The following is a 20315-nucleotide window of genomic DNA, read 5'->3' on the forward strand; positions in this document are numbered from 1 at the left end:
TCTCCCTAGTGTCTGTCTGTGAGATAGTGGGGTTTGAGCAGCTGGGACTTGGGCAGCTGTAGAACACCCATATGTGTGTGTGTGTGTGTGTGTGTGTGTGTGTGTGTGTGTGTGTGTGTGTGTGTGTGTGTGTGTGTGTGTGTGTTTGTACGTACATATGTCAGTGCATGTATGTGTGTACATTTGTGTGAGTCCATGTGTGTTTAAAGAGTAGAGTGTTAATGAACTGTACTTCAGATTGTCAAATGCTGTGACCACAGTAAAGTCATTTCTCCAATAACCTTTGTACTCTGACCTGAATGAAATTAGTCATCCTCTTACTGCTGTTAAAATAGCCATCACTGCATACCAGAAAAGTAATTCATATGACATGCTGGGCACCGACCAGCATGTGCACATTTAGATGGACTTCAGAGAAGAAAGTTTATTGGTTTATGTCATTCAGGATAAAATCCAGTGTTTACTTAGTAACTCTCCTTTCAATACTTCACAGATTCATTTAGGAAAGCAATTCAGTATGGCATCTTATTTTTGCCATTTGATAACTACATGACCAGATGCAGGTTAAAACAGAAGAATGAAGGTCAGCAGTCCGTGTCTTCTATAACTAAATGTTACCAGACAATGAACAATCTGAAGTGCCTTAATATACTTATAAAATGGAATCATGTCTACAGTAAATTAATTCATCTTTTATCAGTTAGTTTCATATTAAGATTATCAATAATATTATGAAATAAGAAATTAATCTTTGCAGAAAGCAATGAACAAGCAGTCATCATATCAAAACATATAAGTAGAATAAAATAGCACATTGGTCTTAGATAAGGAGTGCCAAATTAGATATTTATTTTTGGAGTTGTGATTAATTTTATAACTTGCAGCATGGTAAAGCCAAGATGCAGGTTATTAATAAGCTTTGCATAGTTTTTGGAAAAATTCTATTTTGTGTTATATATTCATGTACATTGCAGAAATGATGCAATTAATTTTTGAATTATCACTATAACAACAGAAATAAAGGTTAAAAGAAATTCTTGAAAATATAAACACAGATTTATTGAATCCTTGTAGCTGTTTGTTGCACATGAAAATTACACTTCAAATACATAGGAATTTGCATCTTGTCTTCTGCTACAATTCAATTAATGCAGGATTTTGAACTCTGGAAAGCAATGCTATGGAGCGAATACCTTGTGGGGACAACAGATTGCTTATCTTTTATTAGTTAATACATGTAATTCTATGGCATGTGTACTTTTTGGGGTTCATTTTAGCTGCTTGATGCTACCTTCCTAGTTTTGCATTTATTTGGTAACTTCTTTGCTTATTCTTATTTGTGCACTACATGCTGTCACTATGTGTGTGAGCTTAAATCGCATACTTTTCCCTAAAGTCTGAGACTGTGGCAGATCAAAGACAATGACACTTCACTGCTTCTTTGGGACACTTTGTGTGTCTGTGCACTAGTGGTTACCAAAGTGATACTCATCGGTAGTTTCAGAAATGTCAGAAAGCACCATCATTTTAGTCAGACGTGTAACTTTTATTCTGTACAGCAGCTCAGTAGAAATGGTGTTAACAATTCACTAGAACTAGGCTTAGAAATGTAATGTGTTGTGGGATATACAGCCTCTTAAAATAACATGGCTATAGTATCTATTCGCAGTATAAGCAAACACACTAACAGCAGAACTTCACTTAACATCATATATTCCCCCTGAAAAAAAAGAGAAACCTCTCTTTTAAAATTATGGAATTTGGATGTACAGTACCAATGTAGTCATTCATTACTCAGCACCTCCACCTCCTCTGGAATAGATTCCACCAGTGGAGCAAGCAGTGTGATACACTATTCTTCTTCAAATGGGACCAGGATAATTGGATGGTTAATCATAAATTGACTTAACCCTTCTAGATAGGGGAGATATATTCTGGTGTGGTTAAGAATAAGATGAAATGATCACAATGATCACAAGACTTGGTTACCTTGAATGTTCCTGTGATTTAACATTCTAGATTGATCTTGTGAATGCATGTTATTTATGAATATGAATAATATCATTAGTTAAGAAACAACTGAGATACATTACAATAAGAAATGTCATAGTTTCTTATCTGACTGTATGACTCAATCAAACGTTTACTAAAGGTTCAGTTCACTAATTTTACACCCACCATAGGTTGCATGCATAGTACAGTAAATGGAACTAGGAGTTGGAACCTGTGGAAGGAAAACTTTAAGACAGGCTGTTATAATAAGCATTTTTACAGCCACTAGACAAAACAGAGAAATGTTCTGTTTCTTTGTTGAACAACGGTTTTAAATTTGGACCAATTTTACCTGTCTCTTAGTATCAATCAGCCATTGATGTGAAAAATTGCTTTTGTTAGACCGGTGAATTTAAAATATTGTTTCAATATAATAGAAATCTTGCTATGCTGAAACTGTTCATGGTTGCAGTGCAGGGGTCATTTTCATTCAAACACTCTAATTTTCTACCACAGTATTACCTTAAAATAAGGGTGTTTGAGCAATTTCTGTTAATTATATACACAGTAAAGGGGCCTACTTATAGAATATGGTTAAAGTGTACTATATTTGGAGAAACTGGCTTTCAACAGTTTGAAACAAAATGAGGATTTGGTGGTCACTTAAAGCAGTAAGGGAGGGGGCATTGATTACATGGGAAGAACTGGTTATCATCTACAGAACAAGAAATAATTTGGAAACAAGAGTTTAACTACTGCTGTGTCTGGATCCAACTATGGATTTTAAAATTGCTATAGATACCTTTTTGACAACATGTTAGAACAAGAGTCATTTCTGTATATAATTGAAAAAAAAACTGGTATGACAGATGCAATTTATGTATTGTCTAAAAATACAACATCACTAAACCCACACCTGGTCATCTATTTTTTTCTCATCAAGGTCCCTTACCAAACAATTATTTGAGTTATTTTTTTAAATTTTGTCTAAAAGATTTGTTATTGCATGATAAGCCCAGAGTTAAAAGCTACAACAATGTCTTGGTACTTCTGGAGCAGATAAACATTGATATTACCACACTTAAATGCAATTCTGATGTTGAAAGTTTGTATATTAGTATGGACTATGAAGGGGATAGAACAGTGCATCTCATTGGCTAGAAGGAAGTGATTTGTTATATTCATGCACATTTCAGCATGTTTATTGATTTTCTTTAGGCATGCATTAGATTCAAGTGCTTTTTTTTTCTTTTTTCAAAAACGTTTATTTTGTTTTCATTATAAAAATATGTAAATGTACATATAACAAATACAATAAAACAATAACAAAACTATTTACAATATTTACATTCATCCATGATAAGCAATCATTTTATCCATGAGAAGTTATCAGCATTTGTTCAAAATGTTTTCCAATTTTTGCCATACTATTTTTTTATGAGTAATGGTATGAGTTCTATAACAAATGGTTTGTAGTTGTTTTTTACAAACAACTTTTGCTAAATTAATAAAATCTTTAAACATCAAATCTTGTTTACTTTTCCAGTTCAAAGTAATAACTTTTCTAGCAATTGCAAGAATTGACCAGAGTAAATGAATCTGAGATTTAGGTATTACATTAGGTATAGGAACATTGAATAGGATTAGTGAGTTAGAAATATGACAGTTATCAGACCATAAAACATTTAAAAAATATCTCAAGTCTTTCCAGCATTGAACAACATTTCTACATTCAATGAACATGTGAACCCAGTTGGCCTCTAGTAATTCATCACATTTCCAACATTTACTTTTACTGCTTTTGAGTATAAGATTTATTTTATGTGGAGTATAGAAACTCCTATTCATAAATTTCCATGTATACAGTCTCCAATATAATGAAGAAGAGGTACCATACATAGAATTCAATAACAACGTTTTTGATTCATCAGATAGTTTGTTCTCCATTAATCTTTACATACTAATTCCAAAAATCTGAGTCAAACTTTAGAGTGTTTTCTCTTAGTATCTTATAGATAGGTGAGATACTTAATTTTTGATTATCTGTTTTTTCAAGACACCTAATAAAAAGCGGAATCAAACTAGGTATAGATTCAGTCTCTAGGTTGTTTGATACTCTCATTTTGTTTTCTATAAACTGCCATAATGAGAGCATAAACAACCAACTGTCTTGACTATTATCAAAACTACATAAAAGAGGGGCGGAACCTAGATGGCCAACTGAGAGCAGTGAATTTTGAGAGCTACATAAACTAGTATAATAATATAGGAAAAAATTATTATTCTCAAGTTTAAAATGTCAGAAATCTATAGATAAGCTACTAAACTATATAATTATCAATTTTAGTGGAGATATACAAGCATTGTCCTGTCAAGTAACTTGGAGATATATCGAGTCAGTGAATATAAACAATTCTCATCCAGATGCTACTTTGAAAAAAGAACTGCAGTTGATATCTACCTTACAGGAAATATCACTGAAGTTGGATGGCTTTAAAAATGACTTAGAAAACTTCAAAATAAATTCAGAAAAACAGACTGATACTCTTAAGGAACTATTACAGCAACACCATACAAAAATAACAAATATAGAGACTTCTCTAAATGACATTGAAGGGAGACTCAAAGTGGAAGAATTCCAAAAATAATTTCTGCTTAAACAGAATACATTGTTGCTTAACAAAATAGATGACTTAGAAAACAGGGAAAGGAGAAACAACATAAGGATCTTTGGTCTGCCTAAAAACACAGAAGGAAGGAGAAGTTAACAACCTGGATACCTGAATTTTTAGACTTGAAAGAGGGACTTTCATTTGGAAATGAAAGGGCGGATAGAGCACTGAGGAAACCTTTCTCTAACTCAACAAATACCACCACCTAGATCATAGTTATAAACTTTCTTTCATTTCTGGACAAGGAATTAATATTAAAATCTGCTTGGAGAAAATCACCCTTAAAATACAATCAAAGCCTGATAACGTTTGACAATGATTATTCTTCCAGAATACTAAAACAAAGGAAAAAAGTCTGGCCAATAATAAAACTGTTGAAACAAAACAACATTAAAGCACAGCCAGCCTTTCCAGCCAAGATAAAAATACTTTTTGACAATAAGATGAGAACGTTTAATGACTAAGAAGAAGCTACTATATTCATCAAAAACAATAACATAGTGTCTCTCCCAGAAGAAATTGAATGGATGGCTCCTACTCTTAAAAGAATAAAAGAAACAAATATTCGGACTGATGCTAGAAAGAAGAAACAAAAAACTGATTCCAAGATAGCTGTCCCAAAAAATAACTATTTCAACTACATCTCTCAATGTATCGACTGATACGGTACATCACTTGTCATCTGTTTTTTACTTTAAAAAAGGAGGGTTTCTTAAACAACTGAGAAACAGTAATGATTTATTCAGAATGTTCAGAGTCCAGTAAGTCTTCACAAACAAAGGTATGTCAAGATGGCTTACTATTTACATTATATATAGGCCAAGCAAAGCAATATATAATATAAACATAAAAGTTTATTTTCCTCTACTTGAACTCAATGAATACTTATCTTGTTCATTTTTCATTGTTTTTACTTATAATAATTTATGTAATTAATTAACTCATTTAACAAGGTACCATTCATCAGAGTTCAGACTCAAATGTAACAAATTAATGTTATATATAATTGCAGTTGGAGTGTTTTAAAAAAATTCTGTCATGGAAACTAATGCCTTCTTCAGTTAAATTATGATTTAGAAATGTCATGTGTATCCTGGTTGAATAATAGTAGCAAGCTCTTAGTACAAATGTCATATTTATTCTATCTAAATATAGTTAATATCAATTATGGCAGGTATCACAGCTACAAGTGCTGTTTGATCAATCCTGATATGGTGTGCCTGGATGCAGCTATGTCTGGCAGATAGTACAAATGTCATTATTATTCTGTCTAAACATAGTTAATTTCAATTATGGCAGGTATCATAGCTTTGAGTGCTTTTTGATCAATCCTGATATGGTGTGCATGGATGCAGCTGTGTCTGGCAGATAGTGCAAATGGCATTATTATTATGTCTAAACATAGTTAATATCAATTATGGCAGGTATCATAGCTTTGTGTGCTGTTTGATTAAGCCTGACATGGTGTGTGTGGATGCAGCTGTGTCTGGGCGCTGTTGTATGTTGCCATTTTCATCTCCGGGAAGCTGTATGTTGCAGCTTGTGATCAAGGTTTACTGATGCTTGTGTATTAGGAAGAGACATTTGGTGTTTTAGCCTGGATTTGGAATATTTTGGCTGAGAATTGTTTGCTTATACATCTATAGAGTGACAGGTGGGAAGGCTGGAAGAATGCATTATCTGTTGTTGTGGCAGCTTGTTGGGAGGGTTTTTTTTTTTATCTGTTTGCTCTCCATTCTTTTCATGGCTGCTGCCTCACTTAAAGGGAGGGAATTTAGGCTTGAAGTTTCAGTGAAGTGATGCTTTGCTTCAGGTGCATTGTGAGCCTCTGGTATGCAGTACACAGACGCACTAACAGAAACAGATGCTCCCATGTTGCTATGGTAAAGGAAACAGTGTGACAATAATGCTTAATGGCTCTGAGGAGCTTCTGAGATGATTCTCGGCAATTTAAAAAAAAAAAAAATATATATATATATATATATATATATATATATATATATATATATATATATATATATATATATATATATAAAATAAAAGAGCTGTTTTAAACCACATATGCACATATTGATGTTCTCCCAACACTTTGATTAGCTCATTAAGTTGATTCTTGATTAAAAAAAATAAATAAATAATTACCGCAATTTTATTTTCAAAATTTAATTTGGTTTAAACACATTAAGAACTTACATAAAAGTGGAAGTCTGAGTTATTGTGAAAGACTAAGAGCACTTGGTCTTGTGCAGAACCCTTTACAGTGGTCTGGGAGATGAGCTTGCTCAGATGTATTGGGCAGCTGATTCTAGGGTTGTTTGGGCTTGCTGGGAAGTGCTAGAGAGTAATCAGATTTCCTTTGTGGAAATATATGTGGGAATGGAAGGTGTGTTGAGTGGTTCACTGGCAGAGTGGCCGCTGCATGGATCAGGCTGGTAAATGGAACAGGGCAAATATTGGTTTGGATATTTTAAGAACAGCCTGGAAACACACCACATGAACTAGTGAATGGTATTCTAGCAAAACTGGACTGTATGCTTGCCCGTGCTTTAAGTACTGATATGTTTGTATGTAAGGATGGAAATATAACAAATAAGAAACTAGAAAGGTCTCATAATTTAAAGTTTACGGACTGTATAAACATGCTTGGAAGGAGCTAATAATAAGAATAAGCATTACAGCTTGGTGATCTCTCAAATAACTAAGCAACAGCCAAAAAAAAAAAAAAAACACACACACACACAATAGTTATGTAATGTATGATTTTTAGTAAATCTAGACATAAAATATATAATCATTATATAAAAGGAAGCAGTGTGCTGAATTTGGATATTAAAGACATGATTTAATAACATGGGTGTATGTATAATAACATTACTGTCTTAACTTGTCATAAATGACATACACAACATTGAACATCAAGGACAAGCATGATGATTTTCTTATATAAGTAAATATGGATAACAAGTCATGTAATTCCTTTTACTTGAATTGTAGATTTTGTAACCCACCTTGACTATATATAATAGTTAAGCGGTTACCAAGGTAACTAATGTTTATACATGACATCAAACTGCCAAAGTTGTTCAAGAGAAACAAGAAAAGCCTGAACTTGAAATGTCACAGAATGTGACAATCATATTCTGAACAAATAGTATTAAATTGACAATAGACACACAGTTTGATAACATGGGCTTGTGAATAATAACACGAGTATTTTAACGTGTCATAAATGACATGTACTATACTGACCATCAAGGGGAAACATGATGATTTTCTCATATAAGTAAATGTGCATAACAAGTCATATAATTGCTTTAACTTGAATTGTGGTTTTGTAACCCATCTTGAGTATACATAATACTTAAGCTGCTACCAAGGTTACTAATGTTTTATACATGACATCAAACTGACAAAGTTGTTCAAGGGAAACAATAGAAGCCTGAACTAGGAATGTCACAGAATATAACAATCACATTCTGAACAAATAGTATTAAATTGGCAATAATCACTCAGTTTAACCTTTGCTGATTATACAAAATAAAATGTTGCCATTTAAATCTAAAAACTTTCAGTAAATGCCATAAAATGGCAATTTATGAATATGGAAAGGGAACTTGTAGTCATTAATTGCAATAAGTGAATCTGTTGTTTTTAAACTATAATTTCACTAATTTTATAATAACAAATAACAGATATGAAAATCCTTATGTGTAGGAAATGGGGGGGGGGAGTGATGCACTGATAATTAAAATGCACTAACTTTCATCAATGTTCACATAAAACAAACTTGATGCTTTAAGTAAGTTAGCAACAAACAAAGTGATTACTTAAATGCTGGCAAACAATGAAATATAACTTCTGATATATCCAGTAAAATGCATTGTATTATAAACATTAAGTATAAACATTATTACCATCTATTTATATTAAGTAATAAGTTTTGAAAGACTTCATCAATAAGGGTGGATATGTTAAATAACTGTGTGCTATAATCTTTTACTGAGGTTTTATATGTGATACATCCTACTTTACTAGTATTGAATTGCCTGTCATCTATCTTTCATGTAAATATTAATTGCTTATACAATAAGTAGACATTTATATTGTATTAGAATTCTGTCTAAATCTACAATAGTACTATATCTGCTCAAAATAATATAAATATTGCTTATTCCTATTACAAATATTCTTCATATGATAATTCAATTCATGTAGGTCAGATGTTCTGAATTGTCAAGGTATGAGTGATAATCTGATGGACTTAGGTTTATCCATCAGATTAGGAATGATTTCATTCCATGGCTAGTGCAGATATTAGTTTTGTTAACATTTATTAATTTAAATTTATTTCACAAAAACATTTTTAGTATGCCTGACCAAAACATTACTTTATCGGTAAACACTCAAAGTATAAAAGTGATAATTTCCTTTAAAAGCTCAAACGTATACTTTATAGTTATCAGAAGAAAATGTTTAATCGTCACAATAAAACAAAAAATGCATAGTCTAAATGACCTAAGATGGATTTAACTTTATTATCTTTAAATGCCAATGGCTTAAACAATCATAGCAAAAGATCAAATCTACTGAAATATTTAAAATTGAACAAAGCACAAACCGTCTTCCTTTAAGAAACTTATTTCAAAACAAATAACAATTACAAATGGAATCCTAAGGAATATATGATATTGTCGCAATCCACATAAAAGACAAAGACAAAAGGGGTAACAATTTTATGGAAAACAAATGTGATTAACCCAGACATCATTTATAAATATGAAGATAAAGAAGGCCTTATGGCATTAGTAATAGTTAAATATAATAACAGACCCTAGCCAATCTATACTGGCTCCCAAGCATTGGAACAGGAACTGCTAAAAACCACTTGGATTTCATTTCCAATAATTATACAGGCACCTTAATACTAGAAGGAGATTTTAACTGTATATTTGATATTTCTGAAACTACAAATAAAAGACCACTGCGTACATCTGCTGTATCAAAAGCTTTAAACAAGTGGATAGAATCATTTCATCTTGTAAATACTTTCATATTTAAAGAAGATACATCTTTGTTGTTTTTCCATCAAGATCACAGCTTTGGTACCCAAAATAGAATAGATAAAATATTTGCATCCCATGACTTGCACTCTAAAATCATTCATTTCTCAATCACTCCCTGCCCCTTTATGGACCACAATTCATTGATACTAAAACTTCAAAATAGGTACAAAGCATTAATCTTTAACTCCAGAATTCCAGCATATATAACTAAAATTAAAGAGTTCAAACCCTAGTTATTATCTGAATTACAGTTCTTCTTAGATATTAATTACACCACAGAGATAAATAAAATAATGATATGGGACTCATTAAAAACTTACATATATGGTAAAGCCCTAACTTCGTATAAAAAATCAGAGAATGGGATTCTGAATTATTAGAGCTACAATCCAAACTTTTGTCAGTAAAAGCTGAAAAAAATCAAAATCATTTGGAGAGGAAAAAGAAAGTAGAAGTATTAAACAATAAATACAAAAAAATTCTAACACATAAAACTAGTTTAGCTTTAGAAAAACTAAAAATTAATACCTTGGCCACTTCTCACAAATATCTACATAATGTATTCACAAGAATCAAAATACAATCAAAAGCTAATAATATTAAAAGTATCTTCCATAAAAAGAAAAGAAAAATGTCTCAGCTATAGGTGACATTCTTGATGCCTATAGAAATCACTATATGGAAATTTCCAAAAAGAAAATATACACACCGATCAATTAAATCTAGATGAAAAATGTTCTAATATAAAAAACCCAGAAAAATTAAAACTAGATCTCAAGCATCCATATCCTACAAAGAAATTACTGATACACTAAAAAAGGGTAAAAATAATAAAGTTCCAGGTATAGATGGCATAATTATGGAAATATATAAATTTTATCCTTCAAAGATATTATCCCTCTTCCATAAAACTCTTATTAGAAATTCAGTCACAAGCTTTAATACCACCCTCTTTGAGATATTCCTTAATTGCACCAATCCTAAAGGAAAACAAATCCCCAAACCGCTGTATCTCGTATAGACCCATATCATTATTAAATAATGATTGTAAGACATTTATGACAATATTAACTAACATAATGAAAATACCACTAGCCAAAACAATAAATAATGATCAAACTGAATTTATATATCATAGACACACACACATGACAATATTAAAAGGATAATTTCTCTTATAGATTATGTTAATAAAGAAAATAAACAGTAACTCAAAAAAAAAGGACAACCACTTGATTCAAACCCAAGGCATAGCTCCAGACCAATAAAGGCTGTCTTCCTACAGTCAAAAAACTTTTGTTTCACTTATAAATAATTTGATGAAAAGTCTGATATATATATATATATATATATATATATATATATATATATATATATATATATATATATGGGTCACCTTTAAAATCTCGAAATCGCATTTGCCGACCACGGAATCCGACGGGCCGAGAATACCGACAACGCAGATGACCGACAAGGTGAGAACCCGACGGACTCGGTAAGTGTGCGATCGAGTGAGGGATTTAGTGTTAGGGAGCGGACAGGATAGTGTGCGATAGTGAGGGACTGTGGGTTAGGGGTGGGTTAAGTGAGTTAGGGTTAGGGTGCAGGTAGGGTGTGTGCGCGATGGTGAGGGACTGTGGGTTAGGGGTGGGTTAAGTGAGTTAGGGTTAGGGTGCAGGTAGGGTGTGTGTGCGATGGTGAGGGACTGTGGGTTAGGGGTGGGTAAGTGAGTTAGGGTGCAGGTAGGGTAAGTGTGCGGTAGTGTCGGACCTTAGGGTTAGGGTTTGGGTTAGGATAGTGCATATGTTATGTAGTGTACTGTGTTGTTTACGTAGTGTGTTGGTGTAATGGTTTCGTGTTTTTGCGTTGTCGGCTTTTTTTGTTGTCGGTCTTTTTGCGTCGGTCATTAGTGTGTCGGGCAAACGTGGTTTCGAGGTTTTAAAGGTGCTCCATATATATATATATATATATATATATATATATATATATATATATATATATATATATTTATAATACTTTTAATGTAAAACTTGCAAAACAGTAAAGAATTAAAAGACGGATTAAGCGCTTTCATCTCCCTCCGGAGACTTCTTCAGAATCACAGATTAACCATTTTACATACATTTTATACCATCCCATTTCATATAATTGGCTGGCCATTGAAACACTTCAGTTAATAAATTAATCTTGAAAAAAAGTTTTTTTTTACACAAGATTTTTTCTTTGTAAAAACACTATGATACATATATGCTGAAACATTCAGTTCCACTATTCACAAATATGTGAATGATTTACAAACATAAAACTGGTGTATTTATATATATATATATATATATATATATATATATACATATATATATATATATATATATATATATATATATATATATATATAGATATAGATATATATATATATATATATATATATTGTGTATTGTTCTCACACCACCGTCTCTATCAAACATTAAAAAATGTTTCAAACAGTATCTTTTCCATTTATCTAATGTAGCAACTTGCAAATTGTAGGAATATATGAATGTACACATAAAAAAATATATATATAATTATTTATATATAATTTAAATACATAAAAACATACTATAAAGGTTCATAATAATGTAATGTATATGTAAAATACAGATAATATAAATATAATATAATGAAATATAAAACCTATATTATAACACATATCAATTGTTAAAATGTGCCCTCTTCCTACCTATACCAACAGAATAATATTGCATTGTTACTAATTATCTACCTACGTTTTACATTGTGCCTTTTAGGGTCTTCTGATAATACTTTAAGAGCTGGTGTAATGGAAATGTGATCATTCATACCTTTCCCACTACATGCATCTAATCTCAGTTGCCATATCATTTCCCTAAATTCTAACCTCGTTTCCCAATCTCCACCTCTTTCAAAGGGGTCAACCTCTTTGAGGACCCAAAGCTTAAAATCAGCCTCTTTGCATACCAAAATGTGTCTATATAGGGCATTGTTCTCATTTTTTCTGTTGATATCCCTTATATGTTCATAAATTCTTTTCCTAAGATGACATTCTGTTTTACCTATATAATACCCCCATCAGGTTTTACAATATGCCAAATAAATAACTCCTTTGGAATAACAACTATTATACCTTTTTGCTCTTATTGTCATTTCCAAACTAGGAATTCTTATTTCTTTTAACCCTGCTATAAAGGGGCATTGTGAACATCTTCCACATTTAAAAGTACCATATTTCAAACTTGCGACCCATATATTTATTTTGTTTTTCATCTCAATAATATTTTTTATATTTTTATTCCTTCTGAAACTATATCTCAAAATATTTTGCAAAACATCAACCCTTGTTGGCATAGTTCTAAATATCTCCCATGTTTTATTAATGCATTTCTTTAACCATCCAATACCATTATAGTATGTCAATGTTAAATATGGTAGACTTGCTACCCTGGTCTCTTTATTTATTTCATCATTATTTAAGATTCTTTTGGTTTCCCTCCCTTTATTAGTTAATAATGGTATATATACAATACCCCATCTCTGTCTAACATATTCTTTAATGGGTTCAGTCAATTTGACTGGGTAGCCCCTCTCATGAAACATTCTTTGTACATTTTCAATTTCATTCAAAAATTCATTTTTATCTGATGTCATTCTAGCTATCCGTATCATTTGACCTTTAACTATATTCTTTTTTGAATGGTACGGATGATCAGTCTCATAATGTAAATATGCATTCGAATGATATTCCTTTCTATATATATTAGATTTGTAAGTTTTATTGTTATAATCTTTACTTAACTTAATATCCAAATAATGTATTTCATCTCTACCTATTTCATGTGTAAATTCTAAAAATGTAGTACTATGGTTGATAAAATACATACATTCTTCTATTATTTCCTCTGAACCATCCCATACAATAAAAATATAATCTAAAAAAACGGTAGTAGCCCTTAACGTATTGATAATATGCAGATCTAAATACATATTGTTTTTCCCAATAAAGCATTATAATATTGGCATACACAGGTGCACAGACTGACCCCATAGCTACCCCGTCTTTTTGATGATAAAGGTCTCCCTGAAAAAAGATATAGTTATATTTAAACACCAATTCCAAGTTTTCCAGTACCAATTTGAATTCATCAGCTGTCAAAAAATTCATTTCCACTAACATTTTTTCAAACCACAATAAACCTTCCGTGTGGGCTATAACTGAAACTAAATCTTTTACATTAACAGTAATGAACCTAATTTCATCTCCATATGGGCCCGTCCCTATTTTATTCAAAAAATCCCATGAATCCACTAAAATGTGTGGGTACCTAACATAAAATTATTTTAATTTTGTATCCACATATATAGCTAAAGGCTACATTTTTGACCCTTGAGAAGAGACTATAGGTCTCATAGGTGGATTATTGAGTGATTTGTGTATTTTTGGTATGCCAAAGATGTCTGTTATAACTGGTTTGGGCACTTTCAAAAAATTGTATAAATTAGTATCAATTAATCCTTGTAATAAATTATCCTCTAATATAAGATCTATCTTTTTATAAGAAATAGTAATCTAATTTCTTGAAACCACCACATGGTGGTTGTCTTTATCTAATATTTTCAATATTCTGTTGGTATAATCCCATTGATCCATTAGTACAACACCTCCCCTCTTATCGGGTTTCATTACCCAAATTTTTTCATTTCCACTCAATTCAATGAGTAATTCATCTTCCTCATTTGTTAGATTGTTTCCTGATTTTTATCTTTTTTATACTCATTTCGAATCCTTTTAATAACACAACTCTCAAAATTCATTATCTCATGGTGAAGGGGGGGTTGTATATACTCTGCTTTTTTAGCACATTCCCCTTTTCATTTACTATCTCATCCTTAAATATATGTGTAAAATTTAGTTTTCTAGTAAAAATGTTTATATCAAGTAAAATATTTTCTATATTAGGTTTCTTAGTGGGCACAAAGATGAACCCCTTAGTAAACAATTTGAAATAATTCTCATTTATTTTAATGTCTGTATAATTAAAAATATTAAAATTGTTTAGTGTACACACCACTACTTCATGTTTATCACAGTCAATAACCTGTCCATCAATATTGCCCACTATATTCATGTTATCCATTTCAGCTTCCATCACTTGTATGTCCTCCTCACATATTGACCGGTGTGATAGTTGCCTGTTACCTGAGCATAAGAGGGTTGTTGGGCATGGTTTCCTAACCTCTCGGACCTCCTCAGTCCTTCCACTTCTAAAGGGACCACCTCATTAGAGTCGTTGTCCCTACCATTGTTGTGTTCATATTCATCCTTTTCACATGAATAATAACTGTATTCACCCTGTTTCTTATATCTACCCATTTCTCCACTTCTATAATTATTGTAGTTGTTTTGGTGAGGATAATATTGTCTATCCCCAAACCTCCACTGCCTATTGGTATTTTTCTAATCACTATAATAAGCTATACCACTACGATATTCATTTAAATCCCTCTCTAATTTTGTAACTTTCCTGTTGTAACTTCAAGTGGTAGTGTGGTCAACATCCTGCAAAGTTCTAAAATAAATATTTTTATACTCATCCACTGTAATTAATAAATCAGCATTAATGTCATTATATAATCTAACAATCTCCTTTCTATCTTGTTCCGTTTTTTCTTCATTGTGTTTAATCATAACCTTTAAAATGGCCAGCCCACAATCATTCAAAATGCCACAAATGGCTTTAAAAAATTCAGTATCAACAACTGTATTATTCAGGAACTTATTAATCCTCAGTCCCTTTGGTACAATTTTATCCTTCACACATTTGTTAAAATACCAATTTTCAAATGCTAGGTTTTTATACCTAGTCAAAAGCATTTTAAATGTCTTACATTTGTCTTTGTAAGTCATACTCTATGACCGGTCTTTACCCTCCTGTCTGTAATTTTTGGAAAATGAATTATTTAACCAAGTATTAAAATCCAAATTGTTGCATATATTTAGTTTGCCGGCCCCTTGGCGTTCACTGGTCTTTCTCGTAGTTGGCCGACTATTAGTCTGATTCAATTTAGTGGAGGTAGTATCCTGTATTGTCTCTCCTCTCCTCGCCTCTCTGTTGAGTTCGCTTCTAGCATCTGACATCATCTCCATCTCAACGGTTACCCTAGAACTGCTTTGCGCACATGGTAGTTCATATCCTGAATCAGGATGTGGATTATCGGACTGCGAATAATTTTGTATAACCCTGATAATTTAGTTCAATAGGGCACTGTTATTCATTCTGCTGGAGACTCCTCGTATCCAGAACACCCGCGAACAACAACCAGTAACTCAAAAAAAGGACAACCGCTTGATTCAAACCCAAGGCGTGGCTCCGGACCAATAAAGGCTGTCTTCCTACAGTCAAAAAACTTTTGTTTCACTTATAAATAATTCGATGAAAAGTCCGATTTTTTTGCATTTGCATGCTATGTCTATTAATGATAGTAATTTAATAATGTTATCTTGCACATTTCTATGAAGAATGAACCCTGTCTTATCATTATGTATTAGATTAGGTAATATTTTCTTTATCCTATTTGCTAATATTGTCATGAAAATTTTATAATCAGTGTTTAGTAATGAAATTGGCCTATATGAATCACAAGATTTGGGGTCCTTACCTTGTTTTAATATGGGGGAGATAATTGAGTATTTCCATGATGGGGTGGTATACATTTTTGCTTCACCATAGTAAAGACACTCATCATTTTCTTTATTATATATTCAGGAAAAATCTTATATAGTTCAGGAATTATTCTGTTCAGTCATGGAGCTTTATAATCTTTTAAATTTGTTATTTGCTCTTTCACTTCTGTTAGTGTTATTTGTTTATTTAATTTGTTTTTATTTTTTGTATTGGCACCTTAGTAGTTATATTTTCTTGAATAAAAGTATTTATTACATTATCTGTCTCCAAAAGTGGATATATCTTTATAGTAGTTTTTGAACACTTTTAATATGCCCATTAAGTTAGATGTAGTCTTAACTGAACCATTACTTTTATATTTAATCTCATTAATACAATTTTGATTGTTTATTTATTTATTTATTTATTTATTTTTTAGATCTTACTGCTATTTTATGTAAATATTTGGGATTTACAGTATAAGATTGTGATTTCAATATTTCCAGGTTTATGGCTACCTTATGATTCAGAACTTCCTAGTATTTTTGATTTAACTTAGTAATTTGGTTTTGCATCCATTTTTATCTTGTATATATTTTTTTGTAAATGTAAAAGTTCTTTGTCCCACTCTCTCCTTTTTTAAGGTACCAAGATTTTACTCTACCATATATATAAACTTTAAAGGTGTCCCATAGTATAGTATCAGTCACTTCACCATTATCATTTGTTTCCATAAACATGTCTATTTCTTTCATTATCCATTCCCTAAAGTCATTTAAGTTAGTTACATAAGCAGGAATTCTCTGTAGAAATCTTAAATTACCTGCATGTGTAGTTAATGTAATGTTTATAGCATTATGGTACGAAAGTGGACAAGTCGTTATAGATGCCATGGCCACAGACAAGAACAGGAAGTGTCCATGCTAAGACCAGCAATAGTACATCATGTCATTCTTGCTCACAGAGCACTCCCTCCTTTATGTATGCTGTGGCTCATGCCTGTGACCTTCTCAGGATAGGGTACCCCTATATGTGGAGAAGTACATGGTGCAGACATCTCCTACTTGCTCCTAGACTTGTCTACCTAGCAAAATTCTTCTGCATCTTCTGTTGGAGTTCTGTTCATGCACACCCACACCCGAGCATCAGCACTGGCCATCTCTGCCCAGTAACATTACAATGGAGACACCACCCCTCCCTCATCCACTCTCCCTCACTCCCCCCACTCAACTATCCATGACACAGTCACTCACAGCATTAGCCTTCACTTTCACATCAGCACAAACACTGCCCATTGCTGGTAACTGTTACTGTGGCTCTCCCCATCTGTGCATATGATGGAAGCTGTGCCCTGCCCTCAGTACTTGGCTATATGGCTAGCCTGTGTCTGATACACAGTGTGGCTTGTCCACACATGGGATGGCATAACTTGGGTGCAGTATTTTATATATCAATGTTGCTGTTATATATTATGTTCTGTTTTAGCTGTCCCAAAAGTTATGAACCAGATGCTGCCTGTTAACTACTGCCATGGCATACTGTGTCCACCTCCACTTCACAGGTCATCCCCTGCAGCTGGCTTCTCTGCAGGTTCCTCATCAAGCACCTTCTCCTCTTGGGCTTCCTCCTTCCAAATGTTTCTCCCCTGCTGTAACTCTTTGCATATCAGCATGTTGTTTAATGGTGCACACACTGCATATATTTTACTACATGTTTGAGAGTCATACTGCAGAGCACCACCAGCGATATCTAGACAATGAAAGCTGGACATAAAATAATCAACCTGAACTATAATTTGGGTTTGTAACATGACAGTGTTGCATGCATTCTCTGCCATGGTCTATGGATTACTTATTGATGTCATTAGATGTGACTGCAGGACATATCCAGTATCACAAACAAGATAGCCTGTAGGGAATACCCAACACAAACCAGTGACATAAGTCATACTTGCCAGATGTAGGAATTATAGCCACTGCCTGGGTGGCTTGCTGACACTCTGTATGTTATGCCCTGTTCATTGCAGACCACCTCGTAGTTGAAAGAGAGGAACATCTTACTGTTGACCAGTCATTGTCCCTGTTCCCCTGGTGGAGCTTTGATGTCAATATGGGTACAGCCAATGGCTAGTGCCTCAGGAAAACAGGTTATTTCATAAAATGATGTTGCTTTTCTCCTTTGTGGTGTGTGACACAGCATCGAGAAATTGGTGGAGTATCACTGATACCTGGGATACACCAAGCATGTCCCCTGTTTGTCACTGGAAAAATATCCGTAGACAAAATTCTTAATGCAACACAAACCTTGGTGCTCACAGGGATGAGTACTCCACATATCCCACAAGCCTGCATATCAGAATGTATCCAACTCCTTAATGGTGCATCTATCCACATGGTGGTGGTCCACTACTTCAATGTCATGAAAGGCATGGTATGTTAGGCACAGATGGATGACTCAGCAGTGCCACAGTGATGGTGTGACCTCTGTGGCTATGGCTACTGACTACAAAAAATGTCTTCTGCATATACAGTACATATTTTCTAAAACTCTATCTATTTATTTTATTTGTTTATTTTATTTTTATTTCTTATTTGATAACCAAGTTGATGGCTGGTCTAAAGACCCTTTTCAGTCACAACCCTGCCACAGAGACAAGAATATAAAATTTAAATTCACAAAATATTACAATCCAATAATGAGTACAATCCTCAGTTGTCTCTATTTACATAAAAAATAAATATACTTCAAGGGTGGTCAAACAGGATAATGCACTTGAGCTGGTGCATGTTCAAATCACCATAGGTAAAATCCAATAGCACTTCCTTGCAAGCTATAAGGCCCAATCTATGACCAAGGAAGCCCATACCATGCATTTAGAGTTATTCAAAACACTAACCATCCAACCCAATACCATATTCATGGGTGACTTTAACTACCCCACTATTAACTGGGAATCCTATATGACACCAAATGTATATGCACAGAGATTCCTGGATTTTGTAAACACAAACTCCCTGGACGACATAGTCAATTCACCAACCAGAGGTGCAACTATACTGAATCTGATCTTCACCAGTATGGAAGAGTGCTGCACACCCCCTACTGTAATACCTTCCCTGGTAAGATCAGACCACAAAATGGTCTGCTTTGAAGTAAACATAAAGCCCAGACCCCGGCTAAACCTGGAATATTCAAGAACTATTCTTAGGCTAATCTCCTTCTATTAAGTGAGAAGCTGGCAAATTTTCAAGGCCCCATAAACCCTGAGAACACTGCTGCCTATGCAAAACTGTTCAATGAAACTCTGTACAAGCATGTTAATATTTGCACAGAGGCAGCTGTACCCACAAGGAAGAAGTACAGAATTAACTTAAAAGAAAAACAAGCCACCCTGGTGGAATCACAAAATCAATAGGCTGTATAACAGGAGGAAGAACATCATGGCAACAATTAGGAAGTGCAACACCCATCAGGATAAAAATACTCTCATCAAACTAAACAAACAACTCAGTTGAAAAATAAAGTCTACCAAAGCCAAATTTGAAGTAAGTTTGGCCTCCAGGCTAAGGAAACCACAAAACATTATTTAGCTATGTCCACAACATCAAAGGCAATACGCAATTGTGTGCACAGCTCATTGTAAATGGAGCCACCTATGCGAGCCAGAAGATATAGCAAACCTCTTGGCTGATAAATTCAGCTCCAAAAATATGTAGAAAGTCCAAGAACAGTCGACAAAAAGAATTACCACGAACCAAGCTGTTCCTGGTTACAACATGTAAACCACTAGCACAACAGAATTAGTACAAAACCTCTTGAAACTCGATTTATTGACTAAAAACATACAAGTTAAGCGCTTTCATCTAATAAAATAGACTTCATCAGAACAATACTCTACATACAAGGTTTTT

This window comes from Protopterus annectens, chromosome 3.part1, assembly GCF_019279795.1.
Source record: "Protopterus annectens isolate FY-2018-M chromosome 3.part1, PAN1.0, whole genome shotgun sequence".
Taxonomy (NCBI): domain Eukaryota; kingdom Metazoa; phylum Chordata; order Ceratodontiformes; family Protopteridae; genus Protopterus; species Protopterus annectens.